Source organism: Agelaius phoeniceus, chromosome 6 (assembly GCF_051311805.1).
Source record: "Agelaius phoeniceus isolate bAgePho1 chromosome 6, bAgePho1.hap1, whole genome shotgun sequence".
In the NCBI taxonomy this organism is placed as follows: domain Eukaryota; kingdom Metazoa; phylum Chordata; class Aves; order Passeriformes; family Icteridae; genus Agelaius; species Agelaius phoeniceus.
The window spans coordinates 161,295-183,046 of record NC_135270.1 but is presented as its reverse complement, the minus strand read 5'-3'; the positions used below and the strand labels follow the sequence as shown (position 1 = coordinate 183,046).

Genomic DNA, 21,752 nt, shown 5'->3' with positions numbered 1-21,752 from the left:
GCCGACAACAGCCGAGTGTGGCCGAGTGGAGCCGGCGACAGCCGAGTGTGGCCGACAACAGCCGAGTGTGGCCGAGTGGAGCCGACAACAGCCGAGTGTGGCCGAGTGGAGCTGACAACAGCCGAGTGGAGCCGACAACAGCCGAGTGTGGCCCAGTGGAGCCGGCGACAGCCGAGTGTGGCCGACAACAGCCGAGTGTGGCCGAGTGGAGCCGACAACAGCCGAGTGTGGCCGAGTGGAGCCGACAACAGCTGAGTGTGGCCGAGTGGAGCCGACAACAGCCGAGTGTGGCCGACAGCAGCCGACAACAGCCGAGTGTGGCCGACAGCAGCCGACAACAGCCGAGCCTACCCGAACGGTCGACTCTGGCCGCGATTTGCCGAATCCATCCGAGCTTAGCTGAGGTGAACTGAACGGAACGCGACGGAACCGCATTCAGCCCAACCGAACTAGATAAGCCCGACCGAACTAGATAAGCCCGACCGAACTAGATAAGCCGAACCCACCTGAACATTACGGCGTCGCTCACTCACCCATCTCTCAGTGTGGGCAGGCACCCTCAGCTCCAAGGAGCCGTGCAGAGCGAGCGCTCTGTCCCTTGGGAAGCACGGAGTGATCAGCCCCAGGGACAGGAAAGTACAGACAAATGCCGTGGTCAGCCCTGAGGATTCAGGAGGATTCCGAGCCAGTGGCCCAGAACCTGCCACAATTCTATCTACAATTGCAATGTAATTACGGTGGGACAGTGCCAGGCTGGAGTTCAGAGAGCTCAGCCGTTCCACCGGGGCTGGGGACATGACTGAGGGGGTTTTGTGTCAGTCTGATGGGCCTGAGCAGCATCGAGAACTAAAAGGAAATTTGACAGAATTGTTTTGAGACAGATTGCCCCAAAAACTTGGGCTGCTTCTAGGGGGACAAAAGATTGAAAAAGCTTTCTGTTGAATTCCTGTCAGAAAGTCCAGACCCACTGGTTCAGCTATGGAAGGGACGGATATGATGCACCACAGAAAGAGACAAAAGCAGAAAGGTAAAAAGGTCTATCTCCCATCCTTCCCCAAACACGCTCCAAGGAAAAAGTTTCAGACGATGAAATAACAAAGAACTGGTTCCTACCTCTGGAGTTCAGTCCTTATTTCTTTTTCTTTATTACTTTCACCCTCACTCTTCTTGTTTCTTTTTCTCCGTGTTCTCCTTTTCCTTGGATTGTCTTTTTTGCTCTCAGTCTTTTCCTTTTTCACTCTACCCCTAAGTTTTCACTTGAGGTCTAATCCTAACCACTTTCTTTTCCCTCTAACTCCTGTCCTTCTTCAGTTTTCCCACCCTCCTTTTCTTCTCTGTCTCCTTTTCTCTCTGTCTCTGTCTTCTTTTCTCTGTCTTCTTGTCTCTCTGCCTCCCTCTCTCTCTGTCTCTGTCTTCTTTTCTCTGTTGCAACCTTGTGCCTGAAAACCCCGTCGATGGTAGAATATTGCCTGGGCCTGTGATGGCACCTGTTGGGGGGAGCTGAAATCACTGTGGGGCTGGTAAGGGGATGGTGGGGCTGGGACGTGGAATGAAAATGGAAAAGGTCCTAGATCTGAGCAACCTGTCATTTTTCTATCTGTTCCTTGGTTAATGTTACAAACATCTTTGTTGGCTGCCTTCCTTAGGAGCTAAAACGTGTCTTAAGGTTTAAGTGCCCGGTGAAACACGTGCTGACGTTTTTGATGGTGCTTACAGGGCTCGGGGGCACTGTGCATGTGGCCAGCTCTGCAGAATATTCCAGCAGCATGTCTGGAGGAGACAGCCTTTGAGCCTGCATTTCTTGTACCAGGGGCTCCTTTGCAGCATTTTCCACTGCGGCCTTTCACAGGTCTTGGCTGTAGTGTGCAAAATCTGATTTTCTGCCACTCCTTGTTTCCCCAGCTGTCACTTGCGTGTGAATCCGTGTGCGGACGAGTGCGTCTGTGGGCTGGGGTGAGCTCAGTTCTGCCAGCAGGAGTTTGACAAGACTGTCTGATGCAGGGCATCAGTTCACTCTGCAGTACCTGCATGGTTGCATCCTTTTCTCATGGTTTTGATTACAGAAAACCATCATGTTCATATATCTATAAAATAGATATTTTATAGCAGTTGCAGGTAAACTGTCAGGGTTGGTTTTTGAAATATTTTTTGAACTAAAATATTCTATAATTATGCATGTGATTTTTAACATTTAATACACAAGAGTAAATCTCTTGCTGGTTTTCGAGTCTTGCATTGATAGTCTGTGTGGTTTCTCTTCTTTACCTGTTCCAGGAGAATTCTTAGGAAACCTCTGTAGCCTTGAGGCAGTTTTGCTGTCTGTTCTCAATTGTTTTCTGAAAATCAGACCGTTCATTGTGCTGTGCAAAACACGTCTGAGCCTCTCATCACATGAATTCTGAGCACCCTGTGTGTTTGGCGCTCTGTCTTCTCCTCTGTCCTTCTCCATGGCCCACTCCTGTTCCTCTTTTATTCTGTGTACTCATTCCAGAGAGCAAGGAAAGAAGAAATGTGACCGGTTCCCACTATTGCTGTGTGAAGGCTTTTTTGAACGGCTGCTGTATTTATATTGCCTTTTTCCACTCCAAGCTTGATTTTTGCCCTCGTTTTTCGAGCTCTGCTGCATTGGGTGTCCCAAGGAGGGCGGGGTTCCTCAGCAGGGCTCTTAGGAGGCGGCGCTGATTCTGCTTTTTCTGAAGGCGTCTCAAAGCGTGCTACCAGAATGACAGTTTTGTGCACTGGAAAGCTTTCCCTCAGTGCCATCAGCGCACGTCCGTGTCTGAATTGTGGAAGCAGACGGACTAAGAAAAGCCAGCACCCGGAGCAGATTTCTGTTGGCTCTGTGTCTGTGAGAAGCGGGCTGTGTGCTGGACGGGGAGAGGCGCTGTTGGGGAGTGGCATCAGCGCCAGGTGTGAGCTGTGAGGATGATGGGGGGCTCGGAGCAGCGCCAGGTGTGAGCTGTGAGGATGATGAGGGGCCGGCTCCTGCCGGGGGGGCGAGGCTGTTTTAGGGGGAGGCTTCGCCTCAGCTGCCTTTTGCATGGAGCTGCTGAGTAGAGGGGTTCATGGGGGGGCTCCCGGGGCTGTCTCATGGAAGGACTGCGAGAGCTTCTGGCAGCGTCTGGGCGAACACCTGGATACGCGCTTGGATCCGCGGAGCATCGCTTCAAGGAGGTGCCGAGGGACGAATCTTTGTGCCGGGAAGCAGCAGCCGAACGGGTGAGCGCGTGTGGATTTGGAGCGGGGACTTTGGTCCTTTCCCTTTTCAATTGGATCTTGGCAGTCCCCCCTCCCCGCTTCCCCAGGAACAAAAAGGGAGCTTGTGAAGACAAAAGAAATGAAGGAGAGGCAATACTCTCCTAATATTGTCTGTGTTTGAACTGGGGGGGATCCGCTTTCGCTTGCGGTTCCAAGGATGTCGGTTGAAGGAAAAGCTGCCTTTTCCCGGCTGTTAGGGGTATCCCAGGGGTGACAGGGAATCCCTGCGTTCCATTTGAACGGGAATGGGCAAAGTATTGTTGTCATCGGATGGCTTTGATTTGAAGGTAGCCAGCCCATTTTCATCATCCTAAGGTTTAAATGGAGGGGACAGCGCTGGTGTCCCTCCTTTGCAAGGGTTTGAATGGAGGTCAAAATCCCCCTTTGCACATGGCTTGCAGGATTTCATTGGAGGAAAGCCCCTTCTTTTCTGCTCTCCCAGGGGGTGAACTTGAAGGGGAGAAGCCATTTCTTTGCCCTTGTTGAAGCGAGGTGAGCGCCGCCCGCGGCGTCAGTTTCGGGGTTGAGTTGCGGGAAGCCGCAGCTCTGGCGGCGTTTGCAGGGCTGCAGTCGGGCTGTGCCGCTGCATTTGAGGGCGCTTCTTGTGGCCGCGGCCCGGGCCGGAGCGTTGCCGCTCGGGAGCGCTGCCGGCCCGGGCCGGGCGGGTGCCGAGGCGCACGGGGGAATTTGGCGCGGCAGCGGCGGAGCCGCTTTGCCGGTGCGAGCCGCCGTGCGGAGCCGAGGGCAGCTGGCGCCGGGCCGGCCAAGGGCGGCAGAGGCGGCGCGGGCGCTGCTGCGCCGGCCCGGCCGGTGCCGGCCGCTCTGTCCGCTCCGGGCGCGGGGCTCGGGCGCCGCCGGGGCCCCCCGGGCAGGGGGAGCGGGCGGGGGCGGGGGGGTCTCCGGGGCGGCGCCGCCCCTGCGCGCCGGAGCAGCCGCCGGAGGAGCCGCTTTGCCGCCGGGAGCCGCGCTCCGTCCGGGGCCGGCAGCGCGGGGTTGGGCTGCCACAAATTCTTGGGTGTCGTGGTTCGGAGGTGGCTTTGTAGGGATGCATCGCACGGGTTTGTTCTGGTCGCAGCGGGTGTGCGCTAAGGGCTATGGCGTTCTTCCTGACCGGTACGGTTCTCGGTTCTTCGGGTGGTGACGATAAAGGTTTGGTTTGAATCGAGTTCTGTAGTCGGTTTTTTTTTTTTTGCTGGGCTATTCTGTTTTTAAAGGCGTGCAATGGTTTTTACGGGTCGTTGGGTGAAGCAGCGGCTCAGATTTTAATTCTGTCGCGGTGGCTTTTATTAGCGTGGGCGTGTAGCGTTTGTTTCGGTGGGTTCGAGGTGGCGTCGTGTCGTTAATAGCAGCGGGGTTTTTAAAATCTCTCTAATTGCGTTTGTGTTTCTCGTCTTCCAGGGCTTTTTTTTTATTCGGTTTGTTTGATTGTAGTGTATGTTTTATTGTTACGGATCATTTGGGAGATCTTGTGAATGGTTACGTTTCTCTTTCGGCTTTGTGTTTATTTCTGGGTGGTATTTTTATTTTGATCGAATGAGGTTCTATGCGTTTATTCTTCAGTTGGGAATAATTTTTTTGTTGTGAATTAAAGTTGATTTGGTTTGGGTGCCTTTTTTTTTACAAATGTATTTTCTTTTGGTTTTTTTCTTTTTTTTTTTTTATTTTCATGTTTTGTTGTCCTTTGACGTATTTGGTGGTTGTTGATCAGTTTTATGTTTGGGAACGTGGGTATTTATATGGTGGGACTTTTTAAGTAGTTTTTTTATTTGGGTAGGTATTTTCTTATATTTTACTGGCTGAGTTTTGTTTTTTTTTTTTTTTTCTATTTCGTTCATTAGTTCGCTTTCTAAAGTTCTTTTGACAGAGTATTGCTTATTCTTTGAGTTAGTGTAGATGGAGATTTTTGGTTAGTTTTTTAATAACGTTCAGGGTCAGTGGCACTGATTGGAGTTGAGTGAGTTGGTTTGGGTTCTTTTAGAGGTTTTTGTGATTTGCTGCGTGGGTTTCTCAAGGGTTTTCTTTTCGTTTGGTTCCATTTTTCTGATGTGATGAGAACTGTTAGTGAAAAGAGTGTTGTGTGTTTTTTTCGCTGGCAGTTGTTTGGCTGGTGGAGGTATCTTGATGGTTTTGGAAGACATTGGTGGGAATTCGATGCTGTTTGTTTTGTCATTGCATTTAGGAATTGGATTTTAAATGTAAAATTCTAAGGATAGCTATCTTAAAACAAGTAGGTGTGTAGAAATGGGAATAAACTTTTATTTTGATCTATTCGATCTCTATTTAAAATTTAACAGTTAACATAAGTCATGGTGTATTCCAAGAAGATATTGTAGTTTTTAATAGAGTATTGTGTATGTTTATAGATATATCAATAGAGATGATAAATATAAACACAACTCAAACGAAATTTTAAATGTAGAAATGTGTTTCGAATCTTTGCAGATATATATATAAAATTATTAAAGGATTGTAAATATAAAGTGACATAAATCCATACAACGCGTAATACAAGTGATACTGTATGTATCTTATGATGATATATTATAGCAAGTAGCTATAAAATAGCTCTAAATATAGTCCATCACTATGATATAATATCTAAAACATTATAGGTATGGTAAATATAAATACAACAATATTATTAAAAGTAGTTTAAAAGAAAGGATGGTTTTGTTTTTTGTTTGGCAAAAGCAGGGGTTTTATTATAAAAACTACAAATACAAATAATAGAAAGGTAGAAATCTAATTGTAAAAATATCTCATGAATACATCAAGATGGATATAAAAATTGAAAATATTAGAGAAAAGAAGTTGTAGCAGTAGATATGGTACATAATAAAAATAATAATTTATCTATATGATGTGAATGATATATATGTGATATGTAATTATGAATAGAATGCATCAGTATAAACTGTGACTATAAATGTGAATATAATTATGCAAGCTCTAAATATAACACTATTTCAATATAGTTTAAAAGAAGGGTTTTTTGGTATTTGTTTGGTTAGAGATGGGATTATTTTTGGAATAATAAAAGTATGATGGAAATGTAAATCGAAGTATAGAAATTTACAATCAATATATACTGATATGGATAAAACCACAAAATATGAATAAATACAGATAATAGGAATAGACATAATAGATTGTATAAATGACGTAACACATCACTGTCCGGTATAAATATGCGTGTGAATAGAACTAGGAAAACTAGAACTATAAAATTTATTTAAAGAAGGTTTGAAAGAAAGGGGGCTTATTTGGTTCTTGTTGGGTAAGAGGCAGGTTTTTGGCATTTATTTCTAGAGGAGTTTTTGGGGGGGATGGCCCCTGTTCTTTTTTGCCGCCTTGGCCGCCCGCAGCCCCGCGGCGCGCGGCGCCCCCGGCTGGGGTGGGTGGCAGTGCTGCCGCCTTGTGGGCAGAGCGCGGTACTGCAGCCCGCCGCCGCCAGGCAGCCCTCTTGGGCGTGGCGCGTGGCGGAGTTTGTTTGACCGTCTCAAAATGGCGGCCAAAAGGGCGGGCAACCGGAGGCCCGCGGTGTGTGTATCAGGACTGCCTGCACGGAACGCCGGCGCGGTCCCGGCGGGATATTCTCTTGCGTTTCAGGTGTACTCGGCACGGGCTGTAGGGTCAGCGGCGCTGCGGGCGGGCGTATTTTGGCGGGTTTCTGACCGGCATCTGAGTAACCGCCTCTCTCGGCTGGGGGGGGAAGGGGGGGAGACCTTTCTCGGCCGCCATCATGGGAGCGGCGCGTCGCCAATGTCGAGGAGTTTGTTTGACCTTCTCAAAATGGCGGCCAAAAGGGCGGGAAAATCGCGGACCCGGAAGTCTGCCGCCCTGTGGCCAGAGCGCGGAACTGCAGCCCCCCGAGCCAGCGCCCTGCCCCTCGCCGCTGGCTGCCGGGGGCGGGGCAAGGACGCGGCTGCCGAGCGAGGCAAGGGCGAGGGGCGGGGGCGAGGGGCGGGCGGGAGCGAGGGGCGGGCGGGGCGGGCTCGGTAAATGGCCGGGAGGGGTGAAAGACGTTCAGGAGTGCAAAAGGGACACGATGGCTGAGAAGAATGGCCGGGGGGGGGGGCGGCCCGGCGGGGCCGCTTTCGGCGGGCGGCGGAGGCGCGGTCGCAGCGCTCCGCGGGCCGGGGGCAGCGAGCGGGGGCGGGCGAACGCCGTCGGAACGGGGCTGCACCCCCCCCCCAAGCCCGCGCACGCGCCTCTCCAGGCGGCGGAAGCGACGGCGGGCCGGAAAATCCCGGCGGGGCGGCGGCGCTGCCTGCCCTTTCTGCCGCCATCTTTGCAAGGTAAGACCGCCCGCCCCGTCCCATCCCGCCGCCCTCCGGTGTCTGTAAACTTCTCTCTGGCTTCGCAGGTCCGTGCTGGAGAGTGGGAGAAAGGTCCCTGCTGCTTGCCGTGTCCTCGGTGGGCAGAGAGCTCTGACCTTGCCTTGGATGGGCTGCTGAGGATTGGATCCATGGGGATGTGCTTGGATGCATTTAGTGACCTTTACAGATTTCTTTCCCTGCTTTTTTCAGTTCACAGAATCATGGAAGAATTCAGGTTGCAAGGGGCTCTAAAGATCACCTCATTCCAAGGCTGCTGCCGCCGTGGGCAGGGACGTGCTTCCATCGAGCAGCTTGCTCAGAGCCTCATTGCAGAGCACCGAGGGGCCTTGAGCACTTGCAGCGATGGGGCAGCCCCAGGACCTCTGAGCAACCTGTGCCCTGTGCCAGCCAGGTGCCAGAGGAGGAAGGAAGCCCTTCCCACCTGGAGCAGAGGCTGCGTAGCCTTGTGTCACCGAGCGTGTGAGACAGAAAGGCCCTTCCTTTCTGGAGGGGTAACAACACTCAAAGCTCTTTCTCGGGACAAGCCGAGCAATGGAAGGCCAAAGGAGCCTTCAGTTCTTCCAGCAGCTTTGGGAACAACTTGAAGGAGGAAAAGCAGAGCCAATCTCTGAGAAGGGACGTGCGAGCTCTGGCGAGGACGGCTGCTCCCCCTGGCCTTGGTGTGGGACCTCCTGAGCTGCCATTCCTGTGGTGGGAGTGTTTCTCCTCTCCTCCAGCCAAGCCAGAGACCGCCTAGGGAAGGAGCAGGTAAGGTTGAAGCACTGAGATCTCCCAGGTAAGAAGTGACACGGCAAGAGGAAATGGCCTCAACTTGCAGCAGGGAGGGCTTAGATTGGATTGGAGGGAAAATTTCTTCACTGAAAGGGTGGTCAGGCATAGGAGCAGGCTGCCCAGGGAAGTCCCCATGCCTGGAGACATGTCAAGGATGTCAAGATGTGGTGTTTAGAGACCTGATTTGGAGGGCAGCAGCTGGGCTGGATGTCCTTAGAAGGCTTTTCCAACCGCAAGGATCCTATGGTTCTGGAAAGCCTTGACCCCTCTGGCTCTAGCACAGCACGTGGATGCTGACAAAATGAGGCTGGTCATAGAGCCTGGAGGTCCCTGTGCCACAGGGAGAGGACAAGCCGGTGTCACCTGCAGGGAGGGTCTCGTCCCCAGAGAGCCGTCAGTGACTCCGTCCCTGCCCGGGGCTCTGGGTGCACCCTTGGCGGGGGGACTCACCTGCCCTCCTTGCTGCTCTCATCCTTATCCCATATGGATTTAGCAGCAATCTTCTGTCTTTTCTTTCAAACTGTCCTTGGGAGAGTTCCAAGAGAGGGTCATTAGTTATTTCAAAGCCTACATCTTTTACCTATTGGCACTGAAGAGAAAAGACACAAACCTGCTTTGCATCCTTCTGCCTGGAAGTCATTGTGACACACAGGGAAGGGAGGAAGGGGCTGGCCGGGGTCAGCCTCTGCTGAGCCTCAGCTCTTGCTGCTCCTGCTCACAGGGTAAACCCAAAAGCTGTCGTGATCAAAAACGCAGGCCACCCTTCTGACCTGAGTCACAGGGGCCGTTTCTTCTGAATGACTCAAGATGGGAAATCATTCTTGGAGCTTCAGAAGAAAAAAACCCCAAAACCGTAGGTACATTTGTAAGAGTGTGTATGTATGTCCATTTCCTTGCAGGCAGCAGGGTGAGAAAGGGTGTTTATTTGAGGGCCCCCCCACACAGGGCTTTTCAGAAGCACAGCAGAGGCATTCCCATGTCTTCCTCACACAAGGTCCACTGCACTCACAGGAATGCCATTGAACTTTGCTTTTCTCTAACCCAGGTGTCACTCATAATAATGCCCACAGCCTTGGAATCAGGATGAAGGTGGAGCCTGAAGGAGCCAGGCACACTCAGGAGAGGGCAAGTAGCTGACTTGCTGGGATTTGGCCCACATAACTCTGAACTCATACGTTGGTTTTGGTTTTCTTTATTGTAGCTGACCGAGAGGCTAACAGGCGATCACGGGGCCCTCCGAGGCAGACTCATTTCAGGTGCAACGTGGATTCACATCACTGATCATCCAAAAGATAAGTCTGGGTCATGGCCTGGAGATGGGAGAGCAGCGGGTTGGGAGTTCCTGGGACAGATTGAAAAATTAGCAGAGGGAAAAGCAATCTTGTCCTAGGGGCCTCTTAGGACAGCTAAAGGGAGAGACTCCACATTTGATGTCAGCGTGCAGGCGGGCAGGGCAGAGCAGTTCCGGTCCACGTCGTGTTGTCGGGTGTACCGTGTTACCTACTGTGTCTTTGGGGTCCCTTTTGCCTTTTCCCCTCGAGACCCTCACCACAAGCATCATGTGTCGTGTTTAACGTCCCCCCGTTGGTCACGTTCTGTGTCACGGGTGTCTGCACATGTTTGTGCCGGAGCTGCTCTGCCCTGCCGCAGAGGCTGCTGCAACAGGACAAGGCTCAGGGACACGCAGTTTGTGGGGTGTGGCCGGACTCTAGATGATATTCCTAGATAGACAGAAGATGTTTGGAGCTGTGAAGATATCCTGCAGCCCTTTGACGTTTGTCCTCGCTTTCTTTCAGATGCAGAAGGATAAAATCCAGGGCAAAATCCATCCACCCATCCCGAGTGAGGAGGTTCCCCCGAGCAGGTCAGTCACCGTTTGTCTCTGCAGGGAGAGTGTCAAGTGTGACTCTGTTACAGCTCTGTTCTTTTTCTTTTTAGGAAGTAAAGCTGGACATCAGCAGGCAAGGTGAGATGGGCAAGGTGAGCATTGAGTAGCGTACAGGAGCAGTTGTTATTGCTCCAGTCTCACTTTGCGGTGCAGCTCTAAGCATCTGTTCCTGTTTCTGCGCTTCAGGCAATCCACTCGGAGTACGCCAAGCTCCAGTCACCAACCGGCCGACGCGCTGGGTTTGCCGCTCTCCCGAGCCCTGGGGAAGAATCCCGGGACTCGGCGATGAAGCCTCTGCCTTTTCTGTTTAAAGGTGTCACCAGGGTAGCCTTCAGCAATGGCCGAGGAGTTGCGGTGAGTCAGGGAAGTAGGGAGGAGGAGCGAGGCTCCGCTCAGGTTTCAGCAGCGCCACATCCCCTCGTCTCCTCTTAGCCCAGGCGTGCCCCACGACGATGGCGTCAGCCTCCGAGTGCGGCTGAAGCGTGCGGCCCCAGGAGCCGGGCATTCTTGGGAAAAGAGTGAGTGGCAGAATTGTTGGGTTTTGGCCAATGTGCTGCTGAGGTTATGCATTGATATTTTGTTTTCTTTATTGGAGCAGACGAAGAAACAACAGGAAGTTGTTGAACAACAGTGCCAGCAGGACCTTCCCAGATGTCGAGGCAGCCTTCCTTTGCACCTGACACAGACCGGCATCCCCAGATGTCTGAGAGAGAAGTAGAGGGCTACGACCCACAGAGGGGATGAAAGCAGGGTGCTGGTTTGGGAAATACTGGGATGGGTTTTTGAGTCCACTTTGGAGGTGGGGGGTGTCCATGAAGTGGCCCCTTAGGCCCCATAAAAGCAAAGTCTCACTTTTGATCCCAGTGCTGAGGTGCGCAGGGCAGAGCGGTCCCAGTGTGTATCATGTCCCTTGTCTATTGTGCATTATCTGTTGTTTGGGTATCTCATGTCTCTTACCTTAGGCCTTTGAGGGGCCTGTCAGAAACCTTGGCATTGTTCTTATCCTCTGTGATCTCTGCATTTCTTGGCCCGGCATCCATGCCCTACAACCTTTGCCTGGGGAGCTCAGACATGTATCAGAATTGCATCTCTCTTTGGAAGCATCCGGTCAGATGTCTTTTCAGGTCTTGTTCTGAGCTGTACGGACAGCTATGCCCTGCCAGGATCCATTATGGCAGATTAGAGCTTGAAACAATGTGAGGACAGGTAGAGGCTTCTGACTGTAGGATTCTCGGGCATCCATCTCTTCAGTTTATGGAATAAATCATTCAGTTAGCATCTTGTTCCTTCAGTGTTTTCTGAGCCACATCAGCTTGCCATCAGTCTCACCTCGGTCGTCTCATTTGGCATGCTCTCGGTGCTCGCAGTTATCCCTTTTGCCAAGAGATTTCTGTCTGTGTTGTGTCTCCATTGTTTGTCGTGTCCTGTCTGTCCCGTGTCACGGGTGTCAGCACACACATTTGTGCTGGAGCTGCTCTGCCCTCCTGCGTAGCCTGGTGCAGTAGGAGAAGTCCCTGGGAGTTTGTAATGTGGGGTGTAGTTGGACTCTAGATGGGATTTGTAGATGGACACAAGATGTCTGGAGCTCCTAAGTTGTCTCTGTTTCTCCCCGAGCCTCTCAGGGACCCTGGGCCAGTCCCGAGTCGGCAGACACCGGGGTTGGGAGCCCCGACACGGCCGAGAGCGGGGAGACACTGTCTGTGCTCCGAGGGTGCTGAGGGCACCTGGGCTGGGGGGAGACACTCTCTGTGTGTGCCCCGAGGGTGCTGAGGGCACCTGGGCTGGGGGGAGACACTCTCTGTGCCCCGAGGGTGCTGAGGGCACCTGGGCTGGGCCCCTGTGCAGCACAAGAGACACCAGAGACATCGGTAGATGATAAAGGGCCGACTCTTAGCAGGGGTTAATCCAAGGTTTTATTAGGATCCCAAAGGAGCTCCTGCACCTCAGGGGCCTCCTTCCAAGCCCCAGGGAGATGTGCCAAGGTCACGTTTAAAGGGAGGTGGAAACTGAAAGTAGATAACATTTTACCAACCATTAAGTGACCCTAAGGGATGGATGCTGGGGGACAGACATACAGGACAGCGTATGGGGCAAGGCTTGGGGGGCTGACCCCTGGCCTCTGGCTGATCACTGGACGACTTGGACCGAAACTTCTGCATGGAGGGGATGGGAGGCTGAGTGATTGACAGAGAGCCAGAGTGGGGGTTTGGGGATGATCTCATCCTGGGAGAGGGATAACACAGGGAGAAGGAGGGGGTTACAGTTTGGGATAAACCATTTGGGAAAAATATGGGGATACAAAACAAAACTACTTCAAAGTATTACAAAGTATAGAAATGCCCTACAACAGCTATGAAATAGATTTTGTGTTTACTCAAGCTTCTAAAGTCAGTCCACGTTAGGAAATGCGTAAGGCAGGAGTAAGAGTAGCCCACTTACTGAAATGCAGTGACTGAGAGAGCAATGACTCTGTCCAGGCTCCTGATTTCCGAGTCCTCCATTAGAGCCTGCTTTCCTTTCACAGTTCTGTCCTCCGTGGTGATGCTGCATTGTTGTGGCAAATAAAGCCTCTGGTATTGCAGAGCTGTGAGCAGCCACTTAGACCAAGAACAAAGCTTTAATCTTCACGTTTTGATAGTCATCCTCTGCAGTGCTGCATTTTGGGAATAGAGAACGGGTTTGTGCTATTTTTAGGTGCATGGAATTACAGTAACATAAATGTCTTCTTTTCAATTTAATGTGCTGTTAGCTAGTGGTTGGTTTGATAGTTCTGTGCTTGCTACAAATCTCTGTGTGTTCAGGGGTGAGCAGTAAGAACATGGAGTTTGGCACAAGCGTGAAGGAAATTAATGTGGGTTTTTTTACTTGATAAAGGAGAAAAAGTGTGTTGATCAATAAGCAGCAAGTCAAATCCAAAACAGAAGAGTGCTCTATGCTATGTAAGTGTTTATTCCAGGTGATGCAGTCACAGACAAACAAATTGAATAGTTATTGGCAATGTAATGTTGAAAATTTTGGGAATATATCCAGTCAATTCCTAAAATATTGCTGCAGTTTAAATGTTGTGAGGGACATGATCAGCAGACTGTTTCTTTTTAATTCTTGTTTGTCTGAAAACCTGTAAGAATCAGGATTTTTCTGTGATATTCTCGGTTCATGCAGAGTTCATTGATTCAAAGGTACATGGCATGCAGAGTCCTGCAAGGCCTGAGAAACAGCTGCATCACACCTGGTGGATGTCCAAGAGTCTGCACAAACAGCAGGGATGAACTTTAGGATGAACTTGCAATTGATGAGCTCTGTTGTTCTGTCAGCTCAAGAGAGCACACACCCCCCTCCTTTCCAAGGATGAACATTTAATATGGCTCACAAAGTGTGCTTGCTTTTAATTTTCTGTGCCATTACCCATTCCAGCATGCTGCTTGTCCAGATCTGTTGGAGGTGAGCAGCTCCCAGCGTGAAAGGCTGATTTCTCAGATTCTCAAACTGCCTGGGGCTCAATGGCAGGACACCCCAAATTCACTTGAGAATGTATCTGAGGTTGTCCAAATGCTTCCTGCACTCGGGCAGGTTTGGTGCTGTGACTGCTTCCCTGGGGAACCCGTTCCTCAGGAGAAGGTAAATGGCTTGCTAGGGTTTTCACAGTCAGCATTGAGCTTTAATGCAGGTTTGATAATGCCCAGTACAGCATAATAGCCACAGGAGCATTATTCTGCATCAGAGCAAAGACATTGCTGGATTTGTGGAGAGATCCAGAATAAAGGGACTTTATTGTCCCAAAGGGAATTCTGAGCGATACCATAATGTAAATAGAACATAGGAATGCTAATAAAGAATGAAGTGAACATTGCTTTCAGTTAATAATCATTGTGAACACAATATTTATACTCCACATATTGTGTTTTCTCATGCAGTGGTCTTTAAACCAGAGAGATAATAGCTGTTGATCTAAGAGTTATTATACTTTAATTAGGAATGATTCTTCTCTAGAGCTTTTACTTGTCTTTGTTCTAAGAGCCAAAGTTGTTGAACTTTTTAGTCAAGACAGAAACCAGTTGTCAAAGTTGAGAAAGAAAAATGGAAAGAGAAAAATAATGCCTTTTACTCTTAGTTCTCTTTTTTTTCTTGCAATATTGGTAGAGAATATTCATGGAAAATACTTAGGCTTTTTATTTATTTTCCTGGAAATAGAAGACAGGTGCCTTGTTTTTTGTTACAGTAAAATAATATACTCTTATGTAGCTATGACACTTCATTTTGTGGCTTGTTACTGTTAAACAGTGCCAGGATTCTGATGGCAGTCATGTAGACTAAATAGTTATATCTGAAATTTTTTTATTGCTAAATAATTCATGGTCCTTCTCCTTTTTGTTTGCCTCCTTTTAGACTGACTATTTGAGAGTTCTGAGCAGCCGTGTGAAGGCTGCTCCTGTTTTACTGAAAGTGTGGTATTCGCATTCTCTGAACAAAGAGAGATTTAATTCTCTCTCCCAGGACTTTTCCTGGGGAAGGCAGTGAGAAACCTCAGAGAAGAAGAGAAAACAATTCTTATCTCTACTTGCTGCTCCTGTTTGGAACATGTGGAATGTGTCGTGGAGATGGTTTGCCAGAAGTGGTTTGTGAGCTGGACACCAGCGAGGGTTGTTTGGACTGATTGGCCAATTGGGTCAAAGCTGTGTTGTGACTGTCTGCAGAGAGTCATGTGTTTTTCTTTAGTAGTATTTGGTATCTCTTTAGTGTAGTTTTAATATGGTATTAGTGTAATATAGTACAGCTTAATAAAGCTTAATAAAGGATTTGTTCAGCCTTCTGGAATCATGGAGTCAGAGCACATCATTCCCCGGATGGGGATCGCTCATCTACGACACAAAGCGCGGATTTTTACACCTTGTCGAGCTGGCATCTCTTGCTGACGCCCAATTCTTGCCCTTCTACAGAGGAGCTCAAGGAGAAGCTGCAGCAGTATGTTGATGAGGTGAATGCCCACGAGCCAGGTTTCATCAAGGCTGTCCGGCACAGCAGGCAGGAGGGGCTGAGCCGCTCCCGAGTCAGCGGCTGGAGAGCAGCCACAGCGCCGGTCGTCGCTCTCTTCGATGCCCACGTGGAATTCAACGTGGGTTGGTGTGTGCCCCTTCCATTCTCTCACCCAGGGACCTTTGCCAAGCACTGGTGGTAAATTACTGACTGGCATTTAGAGGGTGAGTTAGAATTTTGAGCTTTTTAATGAAAATTCAGACATAATCATGGACACAAGCAGGAAAAATGTGTTTGTGCTGTGTAAGATGATCTAGATACATTTTCATGGTTTGAGTAATCTGCTGGTCTAATTACAAGGTAGTTAAATCATATTAGAAAACTGCACATTAAAAATCTCCTCCAGTAATGTAGCCCTTTGCCCATGAGGGTGAATGTATCTTCTTTTCATTAAAAAAGATTATGTTTCTTTTACATTCTGCAGTGTAAACAAAGAAGCGTTATTTTGGCCAATCTGCAAAAGTAAACATAACTAAAATAATGTATTTTACCGTGTTCAGTCTGGATTTAATATCTCCCTTGCTCCTTAAGTAAAAGTGAGGTAAAAAGGCAAGAGCTTCTGTCTCTAGGACAGATCTATTATTAACTCTGCTCCTGATGTCCTTGGTAGTGTTGTGAGCCTGAAGTTATCATTACTGGGTAGCAAGGGTATAAATGCTCTATGATATGCAGATACTCATTTCTTCCATCCACCAGCTCAAATCAAGGTTAACAACAGAGCCTCCTAGAGAATATGTTGCAGTCTATTATTTTGGGGCAGAAAGGGCTCTGAATGGGTAACAGCTTTAGACTTTGCTCCTTCTGAAAAATACAGCATTAGCTGCTATATTGTTTATTTGGTGGTGGACTAAATACTCTTTAAGGGCTCCTTCCAAACCAAACTACTCCATGATTTCCATCAGTGCTATGCTTGCAGTGGTGTAATCTTAACAGTGTATTTCTTTTTTTTTTAGGGCTGAACCAGTGCTCACCAGGATAAAAGAAAACAGAAAAAGAGTAATTTCTCCATCATTCGATAACATTAAGTATGATAATTTTGAAATAGAGGAGTATCCCCTCTCAGCACAAGGCTTTGACTGGGAGCTGTGGTGCAGGTATCTGAACCCTCCTAAGTCCTGGTGGAAACTGGAGAACACAACTGCTCCAATAAGGTAATAAATAACTAAATTACAGTGTCTAAAAGCTCTCCTGGGTGTGACAGGGGGCAAGTGGGCTCAGCTGTGTGATAGGTTTTACTGACTGTAAACTTCGATTACTTAAATGTCCTTGATGCCTACACAGTCATCAAGAAAACTCCTGATTTCAGTAGATGTTTTTAAAGGAAACTTTTGTTTTCAGTAGATCTTTTTAAACAGGTTTCCTGCCCAAGTGGAATGGTAGGCAGGGCTGCTCTGCAGCACTCTGTTCTCCAAATGTCTTGCCTGCTAATTTAGTGCTTACGGGCCAGAAATGGAATTTTCTTTGCAGTTACATTGCATAAGCAGAGCTGACCTGACAGCTGTGTTCTTTATAGTGTTGTCACATAGGTGCACAGCTGTGCTGTGTCCCAGGAGTTAATGTCTGGTCAGTGACACTGTGAGCAAAGGCTGCATTGGGTCCTTGCTTTGGGACAGTCTGGGTCTGCACTTTGTTCCCATGTCCAGAGTGTTGTCAGACTGGTACAGAACAATCCCTTTGTCTCAGGGAGGGGAGTAGTACCCTCTGAACCCACTGAGCAGCTCTGCTGAGAGTACAGGCCTTGCTTGTAGACACACATTCATTCCAAGGAGGGCACTGGTACCTGTGCTCCAGCTCCCTGCAGAAAGGAAGTGTGAATGCTGTTCTTACCTCCTGAAAGCAGAACCTCAAACAGCACTGGCAGCTGTTTTTCATCCAGCAGCTATCTTGGCAGGCAGGCACTTTTCTCAGGTTCTGTCAGTTTAACACCCTCTGAACTGCACTGACCTATGAACAGAACCTAGAATTGGAAAGCAGGAGATAAAAATTAACAGGTTTGCCAAAGACAAACGTGAAAAGGGGTTAATTTCCACAGCATTAGAAATAGTTATTGCTGTTAATGAACTCTGTTGACACTATAAAAATGTTCCTGTGAAGACAGGTTGAGAGAGTTTGGGTTGTCCAGCCTGGAGAAGAAAAGGCTCCAGGGAGGTTTACAGCACCTTCCAGTACCTAAATGGTGATTCCAAGAAAACTGGTAAGGGACAGAAGTAGGTAGTGATAGGGCAAGAGGGAACAGCTCTAAACTGACAGAAGGCAGGGTTATGTTAGATATTGAGATGAAATTCTCTCTGTGAGTGTGGTGAGGCACTGGAACAGGTTGCCAGGGAGGTTATGGATGTCCATTCATGGAGGTGTTCAAAGCCAGGCTGAATGGGGCTCTGAGCAACCTCATCTGTTTGAAGATGTACCTGCTCATGGCTGGGGTTTGGAATGAGATGATCTTTCAAGTCCTTTCCAGCCCAAGCCATTCTATGATCCTGTGATTAATTATACAGAGTAACCATTATGATTTTTAAAATTAAAAGTAGTGAAACACAAAGTAATGACTTTTCCATCTTACCCCTAAACTCTGTTCCACATGAGGACTGGGCAGTGCATGTACTTTATGAATTTCAGGTTTGTTCCCTAGCTCTTTCCCTGGCACATTTTTTAATTCAGTGCAATATGCTGCATGTGTGTGTTGGATAATTAAAACAAGCACACCAACAAACAAAGCCATGTGTCTTGATGGATGGTTTCTATCTGCCTCCATTATTCTTTTAGAATTATAGCAAAGGGAAGCAGGTGCACTGAGAAACACTTAAAACCAACAACAAAGGCAAAAGTACCTATCATAAATGAAGCATAAGTTTTGTATTGATGTTAACTGCTATTTTCTTCATTAATAAATACATCAAAGATGGTCTTTCATTGTTATAAAACGGGTACTATAGCACTTGGAGGCATATATAGATTTCTGTAGAACTGTAGAATTTGTGATTAAGACAGCCTATGATCTGTTTGAAAGCAGATGTGTCCACTAGCTGTAGCTTGAGTGTTCTCCATAAAAGCAGGGTGATTTCTTCTGTACTGCTAATTAATATCTTGTCATTACCAGAGTGCCAGCATAATAATCTGAAAAGACATATTTATTTCTTGCAATTGTGGATTATAAGGTAGGAGAAAAATGAAAAGGCTAAATGACTCTGTATCCTTCTCTACTCATAAGGTGAAATTGTACCCTCTGTGGCTGAACTCTTACCTGACTAAAATTTGCTCTGTGTAGCAAAAATTGGTTGGTTCCCACCATGACATAAGTAGAGTTTACTGATCCAGTAAAGCTATGTGATTTGTTTAGGTTTGGCTCAGGATAATGGACTAATGTTATGCTGGTAAAGGCAGGCTTTGCTTGATTCTGTATTAAAAAAATGTATCTGGATGGTCCTATTCAAGAAATAATCTCTTTCTTTAGGTAAGCTTACAGACACAAGTTTTTAGCTCTAGCTGAACCTGGCTTCTGGCTAAACACACAGAACTGCACATCATTTGCAATTGTCACAGGCAAGAGCCTTGAGGACTTAGCAAGGACAGAGGCTACACTGGCTGGTGCCCCAGAAACAAAACTGGGGCACCTGGATCTCACACTACTAGCACTGAAATCCTTACTGCTCTGGTGAATATTTATGTCCAATAATTTGACTCTAATTTCCTTCAATGGTGCTCATTTCACTTTAGAATTAGGAATGTCAGAAGGCAAGGCTCAATAAAGCTCTTTGAGAAATACTTTCTTAAGAATCTGTTTTGCTGCATCATTTTACGTAGCAATGATAAATACAATCTGTGCCTGAAAAATAAAATTCTTCATAATTTATCTGCTAATTTTGGTTGCTGATGATTTATTCTTCCAGAAGTCCTGCACTGCTTGGATGCTTCATAGTGGACAGAGAATACTTCCAAGAGATTGGATTGCTGGATGAAGGCATGGAAGTATATGGAGGAGAGAATGTGGAGCTTGGAATCAGGGTAAGGAAGGAAAACAATTAGCCCATACTGGTGGCTTACATTTAAAATATAGCTTACTTCTTATTGCAGAGGGGGAAAGCAGTCCAAACCATGGATGATGGCATGGAAAGGAGATCCACAGCTCTGCAGACATGTACATTTATTTGAGGAGAGAGGAGGGAAAAAAGAGCAATAGCTCTCTTTACAGAACTTAATCTGGGACAAGGGTAGATGTGTAGAATTTGGGATTGTTCTTTCAACAGAGTTTTGCAGAGTTGATAGCTAAATTTCCCTGCTTACCTGTGGTCCCAGACTCAGTAAGAACAGTTTCTCACAGGTGTGATGAGAAAAACCTTTCTAGATTACTTGGTTTATTTAAATTAGGAAAATCACTGTGGAGCAAAGTAGAATATAGGGGCATTTATGCTGCCTTCCAGACAGAAGGGAATTAAGGTATTCATAATGTGAATATATTGTGAGTGCATATATTTTCTTTTTCCATTGTACACTCTTCACCTGTTTACTATAATGCAGTATTGTGTGTGATTTGAGTACTTCTTTCTGTATCTCTTCACAGTTTAACACCTTTCTGTTCTCTTTGAGAATCTCTCAGGTTTTTGATAAGGGTGGAATTCCTAGGTAGATAATGGTAGTGAAAAATGGGGTGGTGTGTTATAAAAATAAATTGTGAGCCCTGCTAGGAAAGGTAAGGGAGAGGTAACATTGTGTTTTGAGCCTTTTAGCTGCCAGAATATCAGCATACCGTTGTACAATAGCAAAAAAAGGGGAACTTACTGTAAGAATAGATAATTATCTCCTGAGACAGCAAGATAGAACACAAAATACTCATTTTTATTTCTGGCTTCTTGAAATTCTTTTTCTTCCGCCTGTTAGAGATAAAGAGGTTTTTCAGCCAGAGTGAAGCACAGACCCTCTTTCAGCTTTCTCTCTCCCTCTTTCACTTTTTCAAGGAAAGGGAGAGAGAAATGCAAGACTGCTTCTTTTAATAACATTGTTCTTCTCACTGTAAGGGCCAGAGAGCTGCCTTCTGCTCCCAAAAACTTATTTTGCAGCTCAGTGTTGCAATGAGTTGAAAATTACCATCACTTTGGTTTTTCTGTTCTTTTTCCAACTGACAAAACATTATTGTTTCCTCATGAGTGCAAGGAGTTGTCTCTGGGTTTGCATCATGAGATGTCTCCTGTCTGGGCTGCAGCACTTAGCCTTGGAGGAGTTGATGTTGGTATGTTGGTAGACAAGGCCAGAGAGACACAATCTCTGCATAATTGAAATTTTGGAGTATGCTGGATCACTGAAATAAGGCCTGACACTGCTCTGATTTCCTTATGGCTTTTTCTCTGTCTCCAGGGAAGCAGTGCCTGACCTACATAAAATACTCTCATCTGTAACAGAGTGTAGTGTGCAAGGTAACATAATACATGCTTCCTTATCTGAATTTATGCTGGCTTGGATCTGCCTGTATGAAAACAAATTCCAGAGCTGTAATAAATTACAGATTGTTTAACAGTTTATTAATGCTCTTCTGACAATCCTCAGTGTGTCTGAGATCATCCAAGGGTGAGACTCAGTGAGGGGAGACCTCAGTGTGGTCTTCAATATCCTCACCAGGGGAGGTGGAGGTGCAGGCACTGATCTCTTCACTCGCGTGGCCAGGGGCAGGACCCAAGGGAATGGCCTCCAGCTGTGTCACAGAAGGTTTAGGTTGGATATCAGGAAAAGGTTTTTCACTCACAGGGGTGGTTGGGCACTGGAACATCTCTACATTACTTGTGGTGCTTTCAGCTGTGGGGCTGCTGATGAATGCCTTAATCAAAATAGTCATTGTTCTACAAAAACGACATTGTAATTACAGTATTAGTGCAATAAATAATGTTTCCCTTTTAAAATGCTGCTCTCCAATCTGTGACTATGTAGGCTCACTGCACCTCCTCTTTCATTGTCGTTTTCCTTTTTTTAAAGAAGTATCTAGATTTTTTTAGTATTCTGCTGTGTGAAAAGCATTCTCATTCAGGATAATGGACAAGCAGACACTGTCTGTCCAAAATGGCCTGCTAGGGAAATTTTATGCAAAAGCTTGTAAGAGCAAACATCTAGAGGAAGAACTGGAGAGTTTATTTTTGACTGCAGAAATAGCACATGTTAGAATCATTTGAGCTACCTGTTTATCTGAAACACAGTGGGTAGAACATGGTCCCATGTCCATCTATCACTGATTTTGTTCCAGAGGATGTAAAACTTCTGTGAGGAATTAGACCCTGACAAATGGAGACTTTTCCCACTATCCTCACCCAGGAGTTATGTTTGTCACCTCATCATCTGCACAAATATCTAGTTATTTATGTTATAGGAGTGCAAGAAAATCACCAACTATTGGAAACTGTATTTGAAGGATCCATTGCTGGCAAACCATTACAAGCCACAGAGAGCAGGAGGATTGTTCTCTTGATTCTGAATTTGCT

At 47.2% G+C, this 21,752-nt stretch overlaps 1 long non-coding RNA gene across 4 annotated transcripts; it reads left to right on the top strand.

Moving 5' to 3' along the window:
- Positions 1 to 8,029: 8,029 nt before the first annotated feature.
- Positions 8,030 to 19,275, top strand: LOC129121248 (uncharacterized). Of its 4 annotated transcripts, XR_013182609.1 has the most exons (11): positions 8,072 to 8,345; positions 9,415 to 9,494; positions 9,571 to 9,625; positions 10,166 to 10,233; positions 10,308 to 10,335; positions 10,571 to 10,611; positions 10,690 to 10,775; positions 10,856 to 10,971; positions 15,197 to 15,455; positions 16,245 to 16,442; positions 19,179 to 19,270. It is a non-coding gene; the product is annotated as an uncharacterized LOC129121248 (long non-coding RNA). The 4 variants fall into 4 exon arrangements; XR_013182607.1 differs by having other exon boundaries at positions 8,030 to 8,345; positions 9,571 to 10,233; positions 19,179 to 19,275; XR_013182610.1 differs by lacking the exon at positions 9,415 to 9,494 and having other exon boundaries at positions 8,074 to 8,345; positions 19,179 to 19,269.
- Positions 19,276 to 21,752: the final 2,477 nt, after the last annotated feature.